Source organism: Ambystoma mexicanum, chromosome 7q (genome assembly GCF_040938575.1).
Source record: "Ambystoma mexicanum isolate Mex_15411 chromosome 7q, UKY_AmexF1_1, whole genome shotgun sequence".
Lineage (NCBI taxonomy): Eukaryota > Metazoa > Chordata > Amphibia > Caudata > Ambystomatidae > Ambystoma > Ambystoma mexicanum.
In genome coordinates this window covers 6,695,672-6,717,188 of record NC_090941.1, presented here as the reverse complement: position 1 = coordinate 6,717,188, position 21,517 = coordinate 6,695,672, and the positions used below count along the sequence as shown (strand labels likewise).

General features: G+C 46.3%; 1 protein-coding gene across 2 annotated transcripts in view; it reads right to left on the bottom strand.

Annotated features, from left to right (window-relative positions):
• The window catches only part of CRYBG3 (crystallin beta-gamma domain containing 3), a 2,312,058-nt gene that overhangs the window by 14,269 nt on the left and 2,276,272 nt on the right, over nucleotides 1–21,517 (bottom strand). The gene's annotated exons all lie outside the window — the stretch shown is intronic.

Below are 21,517 nucleotides of genomic sequence, written 5' to 3'. Positions count from 1 at the left end.
GGTGAGGTTTGAGTCTAGGTAGACGCCAAGTGTTTTTGTTGGAAACCTTGATAGATGTGTTGTCAATAGTGAAAAAGGAGTATTCCTGACCGAGGTTACCCGAGGTAGTGGGTGAACCGATAAGTAGGATTTCCGTTTTTTCGCTATTAAGGCACAGCCAGTTGTCCACCATCCAGGATTGGATAGTCGAGTAGATGGCAGTGAAATTAGACATGTCTGTTTTATAGTCCATAGTGCATATGTAACCAAATGATGTCACCACGCAGAGAGGCAGCGTGAGCACCCGTGGAGAAGTGTATCTTGGATTCAGTAGTGAAGGAGGCATCCAAAGATGGTTTATGGAGATATAGATCAGTCCCTTCATAGGGAGTCTCCATTGGGGTGCAAGTAAAAGAACTAGTGGGGCATGCATTCACTGAGCTAAATATGAAGATGTATCCACTGGTGAGTGCAAAAAAGGCACATATGCTCACAATCTAATATGTAACCAAGTGTCTGCACATTATTAATGAAACATAGTGACATTGTCTAGCTGCATAAATACTCAGGGCAGCAATTGAGTATATCAAAAAAAGAAGGTTATTTAAGATATAATCATTTCCAGACCTCCACTTACCCGCTGGCTAGGATAACAAAGAACCCACGAAGCACCACAGCAATGGAACCACCACCTCACCTCACCACGGAGTGAACGGAAGCCTAACCCAGAGCCCACCCACCCCGACCACCAAACTACTAAACTGAGGAACTAGCATACAATGTGTTCTAACAAGAATATTATGAAATGTCTGATGTTATATGTTAAAATGGCAATAAAATGTTGTATTGAAAAAAAGATATAATCATTTCCCAATTGAGTTTATGTTATGTTATATTACTTTGCATTTATATAGCGCCTTATGTATCATTGGTATGATCTCAAAGCGCTGGTAGGTTGAACGTCCTCGGGAACCATAGTTCAAGTCATTTGAGAGAGAGTTGTAAGGGTGCACCAGAAATGTGTGCAGCTGGTGTGGCTAAGCTGCTTCTTAGCGGTAGGTGTGGTGTTTGGGAGGCCAGGAATATGTATTCATTCTGGAGGGTTGACACCCAGACTGATTTCTGGCTGTGTTAGTCCTGAGGAGACGCTTAGGCTAGCGGTGTGTGCTCAGCTAGCTGTGCTTCATTAGGATGTTGAGGAGTAAGAGGCAGGTGTTAGTATGAGAACAGCTATACCAAATGTGTCATAGTATCGCTGTGTTCTATTTGAGTGGTGGTGTATAGGAGAGATTAAGCGTGGTAGTGTGATATGGTGGTTTTCATAAGGCCGTTCCTTCCACTCCATCCGTTCCGTGCACTCCATCCGTTCTATCTGCTCCATCCACTCCACCCGTTCCATCCACTCCATCCGATCTATCCGCTCTATGCATTCCATCCACTCCATCCGTTCCATCCACTACATCCGTTCCATACGCTCTACTCATTCCATCTGTTCTATCCGTTCCTTCCACTCCATCTGTTCTATCCACTTCACCTGATCCATCTACTCCAATCCGCTCCATTTGTTCCATCTGCTCTATCCGTTGAATCCATTCCATCTTTTCGTTCAACTCCTTCTGTTCCATCTACTCCTTTGGTTCCGTCCATGCCATCCACTCCATCCGTTCCATCTCTTCCATCCATTCTACCCGTTTCGTCCACTCTACCTGTTCCACCCACTTCATCTGTTCCATCTACTCCATCAGATCGATCCACTCCATCTGTTCCCTCCGCCCCATTTCTTTCATCAACTCCAACTGTACTGTATCTGTCATATCCATTGCATTCGTTATATCCATTTGATCTGTCCGTCCATCCACTTCATCCATCCGTTCCATTCACTTCATCCCTTCCATCCACTTCATCTGTTCCATCAATTTCATCCATTCCATCTGCTCCAGCCACTTCGTCCCTTCCATCCACTTCATCTGTTACACCTACTGCATCTGATTCATCCGTTTCATCCACTGCATCCATTTCATCTGTTTTAGCCACTGCATCCGTTTCACCCATTGCATCCGTTTTATTAGTTTCATCCATTTAATTTCTTTCATCCATTCCATTTGATTCTGTTTAGTTTATCCGTTTTAATTTACACTGGCAGTTTTAGTTTTCCATTTTTTCACGATCGGGTCTCGATGCTTTTTCGATTCAGCAACCTTGGGTTCCTGTTTCTACTGTTTGTGTTAAGAGTCGATTTTTAGGGAAGAGCCGAGTTTTCAGCTGAGAAAGATGATCCACCTAACCTAACTGAGTTGGTTTTTGGTATCACTAGGAGGCGGGCAGAACTTGATGTTAGAGTGCGTGGTGGATGGTAGGGTCTTAGTTTGTCCTGTAGATATTGAGGTGCGGTTTTATGCACATTGCTCGGTGCAAGTTGCATAAGGGTTTGAAGGTCACCCTTTGGCCTACCGGGAGCCAGTGCAGAGTTTTGAGAGCTGGGGAGGTGTGATCCCTTGGGCAAAGTGCTAGTAGCAGTTTGGCTGCAGCATTTTGTGCTCTTGTAGTTTAGTCAAGTGGTACGCATGGACTCCGAGGTAGAGGGAGTTAGCATAGTCTAGTCTTGGCATTACAGTTGATTGGACCGCAGTGAGTCTGTTGGGAAAGGAGAGGTAAGGAAACATGCTCCTAAAAATGTTGAGGTGGTAGTGGCAGGACTTAGAGACGTTGTTGACTTGGTGCGAGAGGGTTGGTCAGAGTCGAGAGTGCATCCAAGGTTTTTTACTGAGGTTGAGGTTGTCAGAGAATTGCCCATTGCAAGTGGCCAGGGTAGAGGGTGGGGAAGAGGTTCGGTGTTGCCACACACCATGATTTCGGTTTTGGAGGGGTTTAAAAGGAGATGGTTTGTGGTCATCCAGTAGCCAATGTCAAGGAGGCAGGCAGCGAGAACGGGTTGGCAGCTGAGTTTTGAGTTAATGAGTTTTAGTATTAGTTGGGTGTCGTCGGCGTAGTTGTAGCACAGGATATTGTGTGAGCGGATTATTCGTGCGAGGGTGGACATATAGAGGTTGAAAAGGAGGGCTGATGGGCACACTCCTTGTGGAACTCCGGTATCGAATGGTCAGGCGGCAGAGGTAAAGGAGGAGAGTAGGGTTATTTGGTTCCTATTGTTGAGGAAGGATGCTATCCACTTGAGAGCATTTCCATGGATTCCAAGTGAGTGGAGGAGGTCTAGGAGGATTGAGTGGTTGATTGTGTCAAAGGCGGCAGACAGGTCAAGAAGGATTAGTGCAGCGCATTCCGCAGAGTCTGCAGTGTTTTTGAGGTAATCCCAGATTGAGGCTAGGGTGGTTTTGGTTCCATGTCGGGGTCTGAAATCTGATTGGGGGGTCTAGGAAATTGTTGGCTTCGACAAAGGGATTTAGTTGGGAGTAAGCGGTTTGGTCGATGAGTTTAGCAAGGAACCTGGTGTTTGAGATGGGGCGGTAGTTTTTTGGGTCGAGGGAAGTTTTTTTTTTTTAGAAGAGGCTTCACATGAGGAGTTTTGAACGCGTCGGGAAAAATTCCTGAGGAGAGGGAGTCGTTTATGATGGTTCTTGCATGTTCTCCTGTGCAGATAGATGCAAATATTTCTTTGAGGGTCGAGGCTGGGCAGGAGTCTAGCAGGGAGCCGGATGGTTTGCAGGCGGAGAGAGGTTTTGAGAAATTGGTCAGTTGATATTGGTGTGAAAGAGTTGAAAGTCAGGTGGGTTGCAGGGGGTGGGTTGGCGGGTGGGGTGGGTGGATTGTGTGGTGTGTGCAAGAGGGCGAGTTTTTTGATTAGAGAATTTGTTCTTTCGAGAGCAGTGGTGTGGAAGTGGAGAGAAAGTGTGTCTGAGTGGGGCACGATTGAGTGGTGGTACATGAAGGTTTGGTGAATTCAGAGATGATTTTGACAAGTTCTTTGCTGGGGTTTTCACAGTTCAGGATTCGGGAGTTGCTTATTACTTAATGGAAGTTACAAAAAAGCACCCAGGTGGGAGTCTTCATTCATTCCATTAGGATTCAGACCGTTAAGCTTGTTGATCCTGTATAGTTCCCTCTGGTGAAACCTCTTTGCATGGTCTCCACCTCTCTGTGATTTGTGCACGATTTCAAGTACAAAACATCTTAGTTGTGCCACTGAATGTCTGTTCTCATTGAAATGCCTGGCCACTGGTGAGCGGGTATTGCTAGTCCTGATGTTACTTTTATGCTCATTAAAACAGTCTTATTTTTCTCACTGTTTGTCCCACATAAAACATCTGACAGGGGATCTTAATCCATTAATAACTGACATAGTATCACATAGTCCCTTAATTTTATTTTGGCTCCTGTGCAGGGGTGTCTGACGTAGCTGCCTTTCATTATATTATTGCAGTTGCTGCAATGTAGGTAAACAAAGGTGACATATTTTCAATTTCAACGTGGTCTACTTGGTAGTCCTCGCTCTCTTCTGCTTTCACCAGTAGGTCCCTAAAGTTCTTGCCTCTCTTATATGCAATTAGAGTAGGGTTTGGGAATAATTTCTGGAGTTGAGAGTCCAATTGAATTAACCATGTTTATCAAGAATAACTGGAGGTTATTTGATAGCTTTGATAGGGAGCCTATTTTTGAACATAGACCCCACTGCGATTCCGAATAGCATAAATCTAATCCCCTCTCTATATACTTAGCTGGGGTTACTCCACCTATGGAAGATATATACATCGAACCAGACTCGAGGCCAGGTTCCCCCTCTTGAGCCTCCACAGGTGAATGTCTAAGATGCACATATGACAGCCAACAATCTATCTAATTGTGAATACTTGTAAATAAGACATTTATATACCGGGCAGAGACTAGCTAGCAGCTGTTATTGTTATTATTTTTTGCCTCACAGAACATATCAGGTCAAAGATTGATTGACGAAAAACCAATTAAATGTTGCTCCTGATGAACAGAGCAAAGTCCTGAAATGAGTAGAGCTCATTTATGTATATGTTTTACACTGTATAAGAATACTATATGTTGATTGATTGAAGTAATCTATCATACAATTTGATTCAAATAATGTGTACAATATTTTATGTTACGCTGAATTTTTAAAATAAATAACATTACCTTGGATTCCATAAGTGTATTTGTGAATTATTCATCCTTGAATTTGATTACTTAGAATTGTTTGTTCCGATTCATCTTTCCTTATTTACCTTAAATCTTAACTATTGTTTGTCATCACAAACCTTTTGCGTGTGCAGGGGACGCGAGTGTTCCACAGTTTGTAAGCATCAAAATCATCTTAAGCACCAGGAACATTGTGTTCCTGTCCCATGGTCCTTCTCCGAAGGCCCTAGTGACATTTACGACCCCTTGCTCCCTTGGTTCTGAAACCAAATAACTTTGAACAGTTCAGACCGATTGCTTTATCGACTACACTCCTGTCAGTATCCAGAGTGCTTCCCTTTCTTTTGAGAAACTGTCTGTCCTCTGTGTTCCTTTACAGGGTGGTTTGTATTTTGTAGTGAGCTAGAACGGTCTGTTGTAATAATAATAAAGTCGATATCTTAATACACCTTGACTAGGGAGTCCCTTTTATCATTAGGTAATAATTGTATTTTCGCTATGTTGCAACTAACCAACGATCCACAACCCTGCAGAGATAAGCCTGCCGTTCCGTCCACGTCACCAAAATTGGACAAGGTTTATCATTTACAAGTGCTTCCAATCTGTTCGGAACCCTTCTGGTGTACTATAGGTGTGGGGCTGATTGATGGTTTAGAAACCCATATTCATCCCTGGACCACTGGTGCCCTGGAAGTTGATTCGTCACAGTTCTTGCTTGAGAAAGGAGAGGTAAAATCGTGCTACAAAGTATGTACTGTGCATGCAGAGATTAATAGTGGGCAGCTGCCAGATGTATTTTCTGTGCAGAGATAGTGGCATTAACATAAGCATGCACTATGGCAAATGCAGAGGCAGCTTGTCCATAAAAAGCGATGGGGTTTCAACCCACCACTCATTATGAAAAGTAAACACAACAAGCGCTCCCTCAACTGTAGAATGTAGCTGAGTTAGCTTCCCTGGGCTAGCTTTCACTGTCAAAGGGAAACACGATTTCCCTTTTGCTGTTTACAGTACCCCTGCATGCCAGACTAATGGACCATGCACAGTTATTGTGCTTCCGCAGCCTTGTATGGCCTATTGGGGCTATAGGCTGGGGTACTGTGCATAGGGGGCAATCTCGCACCTCCCCACATATTCAGAGGCCGGGGTGGGGGCAGCATGAAGTGGGTGCTCCAGTGCCATTGCGCATGTCCTTGGAAACCAGAAAGCGCTCTCAGTTTCCTGCTTCCTGTTGTGTGCTGAGCAGGAGCTGAAGAGGCAATGAGGGAGGCAGGTAAGAAGAAAATGTATGTATTTATGCGTGTATTCAAGAGTTTGTGTCTGTAAGTGTGCGCGTTAATTATGTGTTCTATTGTTTAGGTGCACGTGTGAATGAGTGTATGAATGCTGTATGTATCCATGTGTGAATGAGGGAGTGAATGCTGTATGAATGAGTGCTCATCTAGCCGTAGAGTGGAGCTGTGATTGTGAGGGGCGGGAGCTCCCAGGAAATGTTTTACTGTGACATGGCATTTTTTTACTGGTCACAATGGATAAAGACAACATGACGAGTGTTCCTATGTGTGTAGGAGGGAACAATTTGTCCACGGGACCAGGCTTTCATGTTTTCTTATTATGGCATGGCATTTTCTTTTTTACGGGGCTGCAATGGTTAAGCCAGCATGAGGAATGTTGATACGTAGCTAGACTGTGCTACAGTGGTACAGCGAGTCGGGATATATTTCCTACATTTTGGTTTCACCATCACCGTCTTGTGGCCAATGCTGGATTTTACTTTTATGGACTTCATTGATTCACAGTGCGTTACCCTTTCTCAACTCTCATGCTGGACTTCCTTTGCATCTTGAACTCATGGTGACCCTCAATCATGCTGTTCCCATCTTCATCTTGTATCCTGGCTTGCAACATTATGTGTTACTACTGACTTCTGCAATTGTATTCGCTCTCCTTTCTTTCTTCTCCACTCTTTTTGACTGCTTACTCTGTTCTCTACTCCGCTCTCCCTTTTCCTATATCCTCCCCTCCTCCGCTTATTTTCTTCTACGCACTTACCTTATCAGAATTGTTCCTGGACCAAATATGATAGCAACCTCGTCTGTCGTTGCCCCATCCACTTACTGTTCTCCCCCCCAACCACTATCTGAAAGTGGTCAGGCCTAGTACGATAGTCGCTTGTTTTGTTCCTCCCCTCCCTTTCTGCACCCCTCTCCCTCACCTTTTGTTTTTCTCTGGCTCTACCAGAAATGTATCAGGCCTAGTACGGTAGTTGCTTGTCTGTTTCCATTGCCTTCCCACTCTCCCCCTCCCTTCCTTATCTATGTCTTAGCTCTTGCACTATCGGAAATGTCGTCAGGCCGAGTACGATAGTTAATTTCACATCCTTTCATGGCCTGTAAGAATGTCATTGTATTTTCCCTTGTTCCCGCCCTTGCCTTGAAGCGCTTTGAAACACATTGTGTATAGGCGCTATATAAATAAAGTATCATATCATATCTTACTGTGATATGGCCTGGCTTATTTCTACTGTCAAAGCTAAGAGGAGTATGTTCTTATATGGTAATACAGACATGTATTAGTGCAGCTTGCATGACCATCTATGGGTACAGCCAGCATGAAAATGTTTTTATACTGGCATATATTTTGGGCAACGGTATCATTTAAATGTGTTGGAAAACGCTCCTGTGCACTGTTGGTTGTTTGCATTAATTTGAATTTTCCATGGGCTATCATACAAAACGGATTACCGATTGCTAATTGGGTGGCTTTTTAACCAATGTTTTACATAAAGTGTGTTGTAAAATACACAATTTTCCCTGTTATGCAGAGAGACCCCTGACCCCCAGTTCCCCGACTTCCCACTGGCTGGTTTGGGCTCTCTCGTCGTGCTTCGTCATTCAAGCATATTCATGGGAAACATTTATGTTCCCCTAGTTATAAAAAATCTCCAGCTAAAGGGAGGAAGTAAGACCCAGTTACAAAAATAATGCTATTCGTAAGATTTTTCTTAAGCGGATGAGCAACAGAAGATTTAACAAATCTCCTTAAAAACCCAATCTTGTTAATCTTGTTAATCTGATATGGTTGGTTGATTCAGCCATCATTTTAAAATGTACCAAGGCAAACACTTCATCGAATGCCTAAATAGGGAAAAGTTCTGATCTCTTTCAGAAATAAACATCACCTCTCCACCCAAGTCTATGACTTCATATGTTATCAAGTTCAGAGAGTCCATGGACAATATCTCTGACCCTTATTAAATTGTTACTTCTTATTACCGGTCTATAAATCAAATAATTATAAGTTACTCACCGTAGTGACTAACGTACTCTTAGCCCTTAGTCTCCTTTCCTCCATACTGCATGGGCGTCCCTTCCAAGGGACAGGAGACAACCTTTTTCACCAGAAAAAAACCTTCACCTTTAAATTTAGAGGGGCGTGGGGGTGCGGCCCGGGGAGCATGCGCTGCCCTGGCTCCGCCCTACGGCTCCACACCTCAGTCCCCAATGACACGTGGAGAATAGATTTAACATTGCCTAATGACACCAGTATTATTAGGGGGAAGGTTGGTGGGAAGTATGGAGGAAAGGGGACTATGGACTAAGGGTACGTTAGTCACTACGGTGAGTAACTTATAATTACTCTTACGTCCCGTCCCCTTTCCTCCATACTGCATGGGCGATTACAACTGAGTGTAGCCCCAGGGTGGAGAGGAGATGCTCCATAAGCAAAAAGGTTCCTGAGAACCGCCTGTCCGAAAGTCGCATCAGATCTAGGGCCGGCATCCAAACAGTAATGCTTGCAGAAAGCAGAGGGAGTGGCCCTGCTTATGACTTGCCAAGGGACATGGCGCTGGAATGTGATGGCCGTTGCCTTGGCCCTGACTGCGAGGGCGTGCATGTTGGCCAGAAGCGGCTTGTGCTGGCCCTTGTATGCTTCTTTGATGGCTTAGACTATCCAGCGGGATATGGAAGCCTTGGAGGCCTGATAGCCTGTGCTTGAGCCTCCGAAAAGGACGAACGGGGCGTCCGATTTGCGGAAGCCCTTGGTGCTGTCCAAATAAAATTTCAGGGCACCCCTGACATCCTGGTAGTGCAGCACTCTCTGTGCTTTGTCCTTCGGATTGGCAAAAAACGTAGGAAGGACTATTTCCTTGTTCAGGTTGAAAGCTGACGGCACCTTGGGCAGAAATGCTGGGTGTGTCCGCAGGACTTTGTCCTTGTGAAAGGTAGCATATGGTTCCGAGGCAACCAACGCCTGGATTTCACTGATTGTACGAGTCAAGGTGAGGCCAACTAGTAAGGCCGTCTTGATGGTGACCAGCCTGATGTCCGCGGATGCCTTTGGCTCGAAATGTTTGTGCGCCGGGATGCCCAAGATGCCCAAGACTATGTTGAGGTCCCACACTGGGTGCAGCCGCTTGACGGGCGGGTAGAACCTTGCGAGCCCCGTCAAATGTTTATTGACGATAGGATTGGAGGAGGAGAGGATCCCCTCCTCCGAGTTCCTGTAAGCTCGGATGGCTGCGAGGTATGTACGGCAAGTGTCAACCTGCACCCCAGAGTGGACAAGGTGGGCCGAGGAGGACAGCACGTCGTCCAAAGTACATGCCAGGGGGTCGATTTCTTTGGAGTCTGCCCAGTGGCAGAATCTGGTTGATTTGATTTTATACTGGGCCCTGGTAGCCTTGCTCCTTGTGCCCTGTATGATTTACAGATTAGCCTGTGAGAGGCTGAGGTGCTGCAGCGTTATCTGCTCAGGTACCACGCTGTGAGGGCTAGTTTATGTGGCGCGGGTGGATGGCTCTGCCCCCCTGCTGTGCCAGAAGATGTGCTGGTCCCGCGGGGAGGTGAATCGGGGGCATCTCCGAGAGGCTAAGCAGCTCTGAAAACCATGGCTTGCCCGGCCACCATGGAGCTATTAGAATGATGTTGAGTTCGCGAGACTCCTTGATCTTGCAAATTACTCAGCGGAGTAGGCGGGAAGGCGTAAGCCTTCATGCTGTTCCACTGAAGCCGAAATGCGTCTGCGTGTGAGCCAGGGCCCTGTCCCTGCCAGGAGGCGAATTGAGGGCACTTCTTGTTGTGCCAGGTGGTAAAGAGATCCACCTGGGGATGACCCCACCTGTTGAAGATCTCCTGAATAACAAGGTTGTTTAGCTGGCACTCATAATTGTCAGTTCCCAGCCTGCTGAGCCTGTCCGCCTCCAGGTTGGATTCCCCCAGTAGGTAAACTGCTGTGAGGTATATGTTGTTTTCCAGGGCCCACTCCCACATGCTGATTGCCAGTCTGCACAGAGGAGGTGGTGTCTCCATGCTTGTTGACATAGTACATGCTGGTCGAGTTGTCTGTCTGGATGAGGACAACCTTGCCCCTGAGAAGTGGTAAGAATGCCCTGAGCACTAGCCAGATGGTGTTCAGCTCTAGCCAATTGATGTGGGATTCCTGCTCCTGTCGAGTCCAGGTGTCATGGACTGAGAGATCGTCCAGGGTGGCTCCCCAACCCACAAGCAAGGAATCCGTGGTGACGGTGGCCTACGGGTGGGCGGACGAAAGTGCTTGCCCGTCCGTAGGTTGCAGTCCCTGGACCACCATGTTAGGTCCGGGTGGAGAGATGGAGGAACGTTGGTCATCTCGGATTGAGAGCCCTGCTCTTGGTTCCATGAGGCGCGAAGTGCAGCTGAATCCTCCTCATCCTCAATCTTATGTGCGGGACGGCTTATAGGACCGCCGCCAATAGACACAGGAGATGTTGGTACCACCATGCCAAGGTCACTTCTCTGCTGAGGAAGTGGGTGGAGGCCCTCTTGATGGCCGAGATCTTGTCTTCCGACGGAAATACCTTCTCAGAACACCTGTCCCAGATGAGGCCCAAGAATGTCTTAGCATGCGTGGGCTGCAGCTTTGACTTCTTGAGATGGGCGAGAAGCCCAGATCGTGAAGTGTGTTCATAAGGGCATAGGAAGAGAGGTGAACCGCTTCCAGAGATGTAGATCTGACGAGTCAGTCGTTAAGGTATGGGAAGATGTGGAGGCTCTGCGCTCTGAAGAGGGCCGCCTCCGAATTCATTAGCCTGGTAAAGACCCTGGGGGCCCGAGTTGAGGCCAAAAGGAAGGACCTTGTATTGAAAAATGGTAGAATCACTTGACACAAAAGGACCAAGAAAAGGGTCTCAAGCCTGAGTGTACCCTTACGTATTCACACAATAGAAGACTCAGGTTGATCGATTCTGTAGGGATATTTTCACAAAATGTTTAATTTTTTATTTTTAGTTCGCCCTCTAGAGAGATACTTGGAATTACTTTAAAAAGACTGCTTCATAGATGGAAAAATGATTTTATTCGGTTTCTCTATCCACAGGGTATAAAAAGGAGGTACAGATAGATATATCAAAATAGCTAATGACTCAAAATCTGCCCAAAAGAGGGTAGTGAGGTACATGCCCAAACAAGCCACTGCCTCACAGCTGAGACGGCCAACAGTGACGTTCTGGTCAGCACTAATGTGCTGTAATTTGATATAACGCACAGGACTGCCCGCTGATAATGGAAGCTTGTGTCGCACATGGAACTATTCCGGAGTTTTGATCGATGCCCGCATACATCAGAGTAAAATCCACGACCATGTGGTGCAATGGTCAGAGGGCTAGAAGTGAATACATTGCAATATGAAACTGCATGGCCGTCTGAAGATGTGACGGGACTCATGCGGACACATTTAAACAATATGTTATGGAGCCCCCTCATCTACAGCTAGGAAAAACATTCCAAAGCACCCACAGGGTGCTTAAATTATAATGGAGTAAGATTAATGCAGCATTGGGGCTAATAGCTGCAGATTTTCATGGACAGGCAGCCAGCAGGCAGATGAAACACTAAATGACCGCTGAAAAGCAACTAATCGCCCTATGACATCAGGTTGCCAATGTAGAGGAAACCAGAGTAAAAATGCAACGAGGTGATAAGGTTGCTGGATACTGCAAGAGGCCCGAGAGCCGTGATGGCCTGAAGGCACCAGCAAACGCAACCTGTAATATGTGTGCTGCAAAGCGCACATTTAATTTCCTGAATTAAAGGACTGTGTTGCTGTGTAATAAGACTGCCAACATTGGAGTTGGGGGAGGGGGGAGGGAGGGCCATGAGGCTTAGGGCTCTTTCTAACTGAAATATTGAAAGGCCCTGACGCTGTCTTAAAAGAATCTCTGGCAGTCGGAGTAACATTCGTGAGGTGGGGGAATGGTTGTTTGGCAATTTCTCAGCCTTGTTACTAGGGCCTTGTAGAGTCCTTGTGCTTCAGAAGACCTGTGCATCTGCTGCACCGTTTGAAGAGTGGCAAACCCCTTCCTGGATCCTTGCAGCCTCTGCAGATGTGTTCATCGTGTTTTTGTTTCATTCCTTTTGTTTTTCACGGTCTGCGTGCAAATTTCAGGGGCGGAGATCCTGAACCATGAAGGATCACTTTGCATATATACACAATCCCTGCATCTGCCCTTCCTCATTTGCATTCCCACACCTCCCATCTCACTCCTTCCAATATCCGTCCATCTTCACAACGCTACCCTCGACCCACTCCAACTATCTTTTCACATCTGTTGCTTCTTCCCAACCCTCTCTCATCCCTCAATTCCTTAATTTTGGTTCCCTTTGCTCCTTCCATCTCTCCAACTCACACTCGCTCAGTCTCCTCATCTCTCCTCTCCCAACACCTTGCTTCCTGATCCTTCCCCCAGTCTTTCTTCCTTGCTTACCCCTTCCCAAACCCAGTTACCCAGTCTTTCCCCCACACCCTGCCCTCCCTCCTGTACTCTCCACGTTTCCATTTCAGGCCCACTCCCTGCCTTTCTCTCCCTCCCTTTTTCTTTTGGCGTTTTCACCCACCTTCCTCCCTCATTTACATTTCTATCCCTCCTTCTCTCCATATTTTCCTAACTGCCAGTCTTAGGCCGCTGACCCTCTGGTTGCAGACAGCGTTCCACGGCAAGAGCATCAACATGCTGAGCTATATTATTGAGTTTGAATAAATGGCCTCTGGTTTAAAACAGCCAATGACCTGGGGGCTGACTCACCACTTAAGAGAGAGAGGGGGCGGTGACAACGGCAAAATCATGTGTGTCAGGCGATACGAGGCAGATGAAGAGTCAAAGAAAAAGGGAGGTTTGAAGGGTGAGATGGCTTGGGAAAAAAAGATTCATAAAGAACGAGAAATTCAGGAAAGAATGAATGGAAATAAAGTGAAATCCCAAAAGTCAGAGCAAGAAACAAACGCATTTAAAGAGAAAAAAGTAAGAAATGGCAAAAAGAGAACCACAAGGACACGTGTCTACTGTCCCCACAATCAAGGCCGAGGTGGCCTTCACACTTTAAACTGAGCAGCACTTGCTAGTTTTGCAAGATGCATGCTTACACTTCACCAACACTGAGCACAGCAGGAGAGGAGCCAGAAGACATGCCGTGCCCAGTGAGGGTGTAGACAGTCACAGCTTGATTGCCTTTTGGAAACACCTTCGCTCGATCTCAATGTTTTGTTATTTTCGTTTTTGGTCGCACTTGGAAAGATACCCAATGCAAGTAATTACATAATCTCCACAGCACAGCGGCAAAATTACACTCCTACCCCTGTTGCTCAAGGAGAAAAGGGGCAGCTCCCCACTCCCCCGCCCCCATTTATTCTGCACCTATGGTAGGGTTTACGCCTCCAGGGGACAGAAACCCTCCCTGGCCAGTCTTCTAGGGACTGGTTCTTCAAGCACAGTCCAGTCACCACAATGACCATCTCACATCAGGGTGCTGATTACTTGAGACCTTTTGTAGGCAGACAGAGGAAGAATAAAGTTAGAGTAGCCCATAGAAGAGGCTAAGTCCACAGAAGAGTATCACAATCTTGGATGACTTTTCTAGAGCTCCTAAACATCCTGTTCCCCCACTTCACTTCCAGCAGACAAGGCACTCCGTGTATGACAGCAGGCAAAGGGCATGTGTTCCAGCAGCCTGGACCGGATCCTTAACAGGCTTGCTCTGGACCGATCAGCTGTACATTCTTGTGTAAATAAGGAGGGGTGGGGGGACATTCCCTGTAGTTGATTCATCTTTGCAATACTTTTGGAGGATTCGCCTGGGCAGTCTGCTTCAAAGTCCTCTGTCAAGGAGGTGAAGACAAAGTGCTCCAAGGAAGAGGAAAGCTCTTCTCCCTAACCATACCAACGGCCTTTGTAGGGTGACCACCTGGCCGGACATGGACTACTGCATCTGAGAGACCGATACCCAGGACCTGTTCACTGCAGGTGACTGAAACCTGCAAGTTACCTCTGAAAACCTTGGTTGGGAAGGGCCGAAGAAAGGACTCTCCTTCCCCCTGACACCTGAACTTCATCACCCAGCAAAGCCCAGACGGCAGCCTAAAGCCTGTTTGCTGCCTTGAGATGCTTTTTTGAGCCTACTTGACTGATTTGGAGATGCTACAGGACCTGTGGTGCGGGCTCATTAACTTCAAACCGCATACCTGCCCTTTGAGCTGTCCAGATACGAGCTGAACCCATCGAAGCAGATTTCCTCAACTTGGCCCGATCACCAGTTCAACCCCCAGGAAGCCACTGACTCGCCGCGTCTCGACCACCAAATATATCTTCATCTCGACCCGTCTCGAATGCTGAATCGACCCAGCAGAAGCATTGTCCTGACGCTGACTTGACACTGTGTAAGACATTAACTCAACCCATTTCAAACGCTAAATCGATCCACCAGGAGCCATCACCTTGAACCATCTTGATGACGGTTTGCTATTGGCAATGCATGATATGACCATTTTGACATTGGCTGAACTCTAGTACATTGCCCACAAGGCTGGATCAGTGCTGTTGAGCCCAAAAGACAAGCACTAAATATATTTGTAGAGGCCCTGTCCTCCTGGTTTGCTTTAATGATCCTTGTGATTTTTAAATCTCCTCCTCCTACGATTTTGAAAATACATTTTCATTAACTTTGACTGATTAACTGTTTTTTTTTTGTTGCTGCTGAAATCTTTGCCTGTGCACCCGTTTCTACCACCCAGAGAGCCCTTTTATTTTGAAGTCTTCTCTCTGGGTTTTTTCCCTTACAAGGATGGGCCAGTCGTTTTTTTGTATCATTCATGTTAATTTTTGTTTAATTAAAGATCCTTTTTTTTATTTTGGTACCATGTTTCGATTGCTTCTGTGCCAGTTCACACCCCCTCCTGAAAAGGTATAAACTGCGCTACCCCAAAGCTCAGAGGAGGTATACCTGTCGGGATGCTCCGAATTCACCTTTTATGATTCGGATCACTTTGGTTCACTAGTCGTGTGGCGCTCTAGCCACTTCTCATCACTGTAATCCTTCAGATGCAGTCATTTCGTAAGAGTGCTATGATGGCTCTTTAAATGTGAGGCACCAGCATAAGCCCTCCAGGTACCATTTGGTTGAAGAGACAATGTCTGACACAGGGCATACAATAATTTATTGTAAAAATGTACATAGCAAAACTCATGATAGTGCCAGGGGTGCCATCCATTCACTGAGCATTTCACAAATAAGTGAGACTGAAAGCTAAGATTCCGTACATTTGCAGTCTATGGCAGAAATATCAGTGAGAAAGGAATGTAGCAAATGGCGAATGCATTTTGTGGAGGCAATGTTTGGCTTCTGATTAAATGAGTTTGGACTCCTTGTTACGTAGGTATTTAATTATAACTTTAAGAAATGAGTTCAACTTGTTTTATCTTCTAATGTGTTTCAATGTGTATGTATTTGTATGACGTTCGGGCAAATGCTTTTATCAAACATTTATGTTACTATTTTTTTTAAATTGTAACAAAAAGAATGTTCTAGTGTCTTGTAAAGGCTAAAATAGGTGCGTTCCAACTGTAAGGAAACATTTTGAAAAAAAAAGTAATCTTTGCATACGAAGCTGGTTCCACGTTATTGTGGCAATAGCCTAAAGTATTTTGAAAGTAACTTACAGCCGGGTTAGTGTAGAAACGAAGTATTGCCAGTTAGGCAGGGTTTAAAACCGGTTTAAATATAGCAGGTTTCGCAGGATTTTCCCCAGACTTTCTTCCTTCTTGGGCTAATCGATCATGTGACTTACCCTTGAAGCACAGTCAGCCTCCTGGGAAGCTTTGGCATCTATTCAAGTACTCCGGTGCGTTTCACCTTCCTGAGTAGTCAGAAGGCAGGCCAGCAAAAGTATGCTAAGTAGGAGATTGGAATAAGTGGGCTGTAAATACCTTCTTTCGACGTCTCAATAACAGGCCTTTCCCGTGATGGCCTGGTTTTCCGTGAGACCGGAGCTGGTAATCATCTACAGCCCATAACCGTTCTTTGCAACAACGAGATAATCAATGCCTGCGATTGTTTGATAACTCGATGGCGAACTGATGCTGATGATGCAAATACAAAACTATTACATCGCTGCCTTGTCTGCTTTTTCTCCTGACTCTCTTGGGTTTCCATTGCCAACCGGTTGTCCAAACTCAATCTGTTGCTGCCTAATTGCCATAAAAGTGTATTCTCTAAATTCCAGAAGAAATACCAACGTTTTCAAATAAACATTTTTTTTTATGAACCCCCACGTTATTCAAGCGAAGTTTCCTGGTTTCCTGAGAGGATCGCAGGGCAGGGGTGTGTTCTGAGCAACACCGAATTCTTGATTTTTCAAATAAAGTTCGTACAGGGACGACGGCGATAATCCAAAAACAAATAAGCATACAATTGTTTGACAGCAAATTCTGAACATCCGTTAAATGCCTTTTTAAGGAATGAGTGCAATGGAAATGTGGGAGCGAAGCGACCAAACGAGTGGGATATGATTACGAGTTTAGAGGAATAGCCCCAAACAGTATTACTGTGTAACTTCAAGTATACCACAACGTTGGTGTAATGTTGTGCCCCTTTAAGAAAATGAGTCCTTGCCAGGGCTCGTACGAAGGTCACATGTCTGTGACCATGTGACCAACACAATAAAAGGGATGAGCGGTTTCCCGCTCATCAGTCAGAATCACCAGACTCCTGTCTGATATGTCATTATTTGCAGTGCTGTGCTGGCGGTGCGTCTCCAGGCAGAGGGCCTGCCCTGCAAGGCCCTCCACTATGACAGTGCCTCTGAGAGGCAACACTGTCCCTGTTCACCTGTGCTTAGCAGAGCCTCTGCCGGGCAACTCTGCGTTGGTGAGCCGAAACCCCTTGTTGGGCAACTCCGGCAGCAGAATGCTACGTTGGCCTGGGTGCCCCCAGGCCACGATCAGACTCTGTGCTCATGGTCTCACAGGGTGCTCTTTCTAACTGGGCATGTCAGCTGGCTGCCCCCCAGCAACTATGTGTCTAGACCCTGTGCCCTGGGTCCAGACACAACAGTTGGGAAATGCCAAAATGGCTTATGTAGCATCAATGCATGCAGTGATATAGCAAACGCCCCTGCCTCGGGGGCGCGTACATGGTGTGTAACAGCCCGCCGGCTCGAGCGAAGCAAAGACCTCGTCGAGGGATGTGCGTCGTTACCGGCCATGTAAACACTCCAGACAAGGGCCTGACAGCTATTCAGAACCCTGGGTTTGCCCGGGTTGCAATTCGTTTTTTTAATGGCAAATGGGCTCTGCACGTATTGTGTGAGACCAATCTCCCATTAAAAAAAGAAGTAAGATGGTTGCCACCATCTGTCTCTATGGCGGCTGCAAGGGGGGTAGTGTTAAGACGGATTTCTGAACTCTGACCTGGTGGGCAGAGGTTCAGAAGGCCAGCCTGGTTTCTTGGAACAGGGTAACCTTCTGGACAAGCCAGACCAATCAAGGTAGCTTGGCGGCAGTCAAGTCTAGGTCTCAGGAGGGGTGAGGGTGACAAAGACCTCAATGAGCACACAGAGCAAAGGACACTTACAAATCACTCACAGTTAGGTATATATATATTAAAAATACAAATATATTTATTTCAAGGCCTTTGAGTTTCAACACACAAATCAAATCACTGTAATACGTTTAATACATATATACAAGACCAATGGGGTCTAAAGGGTTAATGCACAAAATGGGTCCACAACCTAAAAGGGTAAGGAAACAGACAGTGCAAATAGTGTTTAGTCCCTTTTGCATCCAACACAACCCTAACTGAGAGGCAGTCCAATCCCTAAGAAGAGTGGAGCCTAATGCTCAAATGTACTTGCAATGCTGGCGTATGTGGTAATGCACATGGGCAAAACGGGGTCTCTTCAAGGGGCTGTAGCAGCTCAGGAAGGTGGGTGAGGCGATGAAGAATAGGTTCCCACTATTCAAGGAGGGTCTCCACTTGAGGGCAGAGTTGATTCCAAGAGTTGGGAATAGTTTGCTAGTTCGCACTAGCAGTGGAAAGGAGAGGGCCCCCCTGGAGCCACTTGTGCATAAAAATGGATGGAGGCTCTGGGGGCCACCGGTTAGGGTTGCGATTACTCGCCAGCCACCGGCACACTCCTGATCAAACTTCGGCAGTCGAGTCCACTTCGGTTGCAGGTTCAAGTGCAGCAATTTGGTGACTCTGCGGCTTTCAGCGACGAATATACAGTGTTGATTCCTAAACAGGACAGTGGCGATTTCTCCGCTCCTGGTGGATGGATCGGACCAGTTTCACTGCAGCAGGCTTCAGGGGCAAGAGGGGCACACATGCAGCCACCTGCAAAGTTAGTCACCCCGGCTAGGCGACACGGTAACCGTGTGTACTCTGGTTCGGGCGCACTCACTTTACACCATACTTGGGAACGCCAGGTGTACGAAATTCGGTGTGAGAGTGCTGTGAACAGAGCTAGCGACGTACCAGGTTTCGAGGACCTCCTCCAAACGGCGGCGGTATCAGGGCAAAGAGTCTGCGCGTAAGCTGGTCAGCCTACTGGTTGGCCCAGGGACACTTCCGAGAAGACTTACTTGCAGGGTTTGATGAAGGTGCCAAGAATAATTGGTCCCACTATTCCAATGGGTCGAAGCGTCTTCGCAGACCTTCTAGGACAACCAGATGCAGAGGGGTCCAACGGGACGACAGCGGGTTTAGGGTGCCAAACCTTCCAGCGGGTCACCAGAGGTTCCTCGCCTCGGCTTCTTAGTTTCAGGATACTAGAATCCTATCCTGTTCAGTGAGAACTCCAGAGATCGACATGGTATGGGTGTTTGGGGCCTTCTCTTATCCAGAATCTCCTTTGCACCAAAACGAAGAGGACCCAATGGGAGATCTGCTCACATACAGGCATACCATATGTGGACCAATCACAGACCACAGTGGTCCCAGGCATTCACAGCACTCCAGAATCTCTGGCACCCAGGATGTGTATTGGGGACAGACACCCCAGCCCACATCCTGGAGGCACACACACAAGGCATGCAGAAGCCGAATGCATGCTCAAATAAGGACTGACCCGTGTTGAGAACCTCGTGACATGGCCAATTTGGAGCCAGGCCACCTATTCGTGCCAAACACGGTAATCACAGTTTCCCTGGCAGGAAAGGGTTAAAAATATGCAAAATAAGCTGCCACCAGCCCTGTCCAAGCACATCTGCACTTCTCCTAAAAAATCCTTCAACAGTATCCAGGGCCTTTGGAAATTACTATACTCAAGTGCACGTTACCGTAAGGTACATTGTTCACTTGTTGCATGTTGCCGAAAAGTTGCAGCAGTGGAAAGGACGAAGAGAAACAAAGTCTCCCAGTACTGACTGTCTCAAGGGCATGTCGGTTTCCCCATAAGAAGTGAGCGAGAAGCCCAGAGGAGTGTAGCAGAAGGCTGGGCTCCTCTGGTAAATTCAGACTATGGTGTTTAACATCAGCAAAAATTTGGAGGGTACACAACTGGAGTTGAAATTACACACAAAATCGAAATCTTTCCTAACCGGGAGGAGCACTGGACGGAGCACAAAGCTCTGGTACAGCCAGTAAGCGGGGAAGGAGGAAAGGTTGTGGGATGTGTTTGGGGTGGAGGAGGAGGGTGGGGAGGCAATAGGGAAAGGCCCCCTGTTGCCGCTCCATGATCAAGATGGTACCACCTGGGGAAGGTCCTCAGGTGGCTGGAAAAAGCAGGAGGTACACAGTGTGTTGTCACCCACTTTTCCAGCCATCTGATTGACTGGGCACCTTTCCACGGGGTGAATATATTATCCATTTAATGTTTTTGTGTGGAAGTATTTATCTCCACACAAAAGCACCCAGAAATGAATCTTCAAAAGGACACTTGCAATGTTGTGCATTGATAAAACGTGCACTGTTTGGAAATATCCAATTTTCCCACTAAACTAATAATCTGTCCCTTTATGTTGAAAGTGTTAGTTGATATTGAGATATTGAAAGAAGCACATTTCCAAAATCCTATAGAGCCCTAGAAAATGTTGCTACATTTAAGTGAAAAATACAGACCATGTGTAGGTATGTGTTTGAAAATATGCAAAGGTAGAGGGCTGGTAGTTGAAAATAAGTTGGTGAAAATATCCCTTTGCATGATTGAGTTTAGTGGTAACTGTAGAATATACATTATTTCTGAGGACTACATCCTTTATCACTTTCCGGAATTATGAGTTTCATTTTGAAAGCTCTTCATTTCCGCATGGTTTTTTATGGGGGTTACTACCTCTACGCAAAGTCATTAATATTACATTTCTTACCGCATGCATGGCCCACGCATGCATGGCCCATGGAGTCCTATGGGATTCCACAATGGTGAATATGTGAAGGGTCTGCATTACTGAGAATCATGCAGAGCTTTCAAGCTACCACATGCTGTACCAGTAATAGCATTTGGCAGTATTTCCACAGAAAATACCCCATGTTTTGCTTCCTCAATCCAGTGATTTCTCTAATGATGCCCGGTATTCAAGACATTAAATCCTGTTTCTAAATCCAATGACTAGCCTCCACATCCCCCACATGCAGTCTACACAGTGCATTGCTTTGTTACCCTCCTGTTATTTACCTCTGTTCACAAGCTGTGCTGCCTTGGCAGTATGCACATTCCCCTGATGTGCCCCTATTTCTGCATAGTTAAGTGCGGAATTGGAGGTAAGATTCAAGTGTGAGCAGAATATCCTGGGAATCTGCTATGCGACCGACCCAGGTAAGGCAGAGCGCCAGTTTCCAGGATTGGAAAAAGAGACTTAAAATGATTGACAATCTTCAGTGGCACTGTGTGACAAATTGATTTCTGCCCTGCAGGAGTACAAGGATGAGTAGAGGCTAAAATGACAACTCAGCACTCGCACTTCTACAAACCAACAGCCAACACAATCATAAATTTAAAATGGGCACAGTTAAGAGAAGTACGTTGTTCACCTTTTGTGGTAACATGGGCCCAAGGGATGGCTACACTCGGAAGAGGGGTGCGAATGTGGTTGAGTAGCAACCAAAACAGTGAAGTAGAACGGTCCAAAATAAAGGAATGTCCAATCAAGGTTCTATAAAATATATGTACTTTAATCAAAGACGCC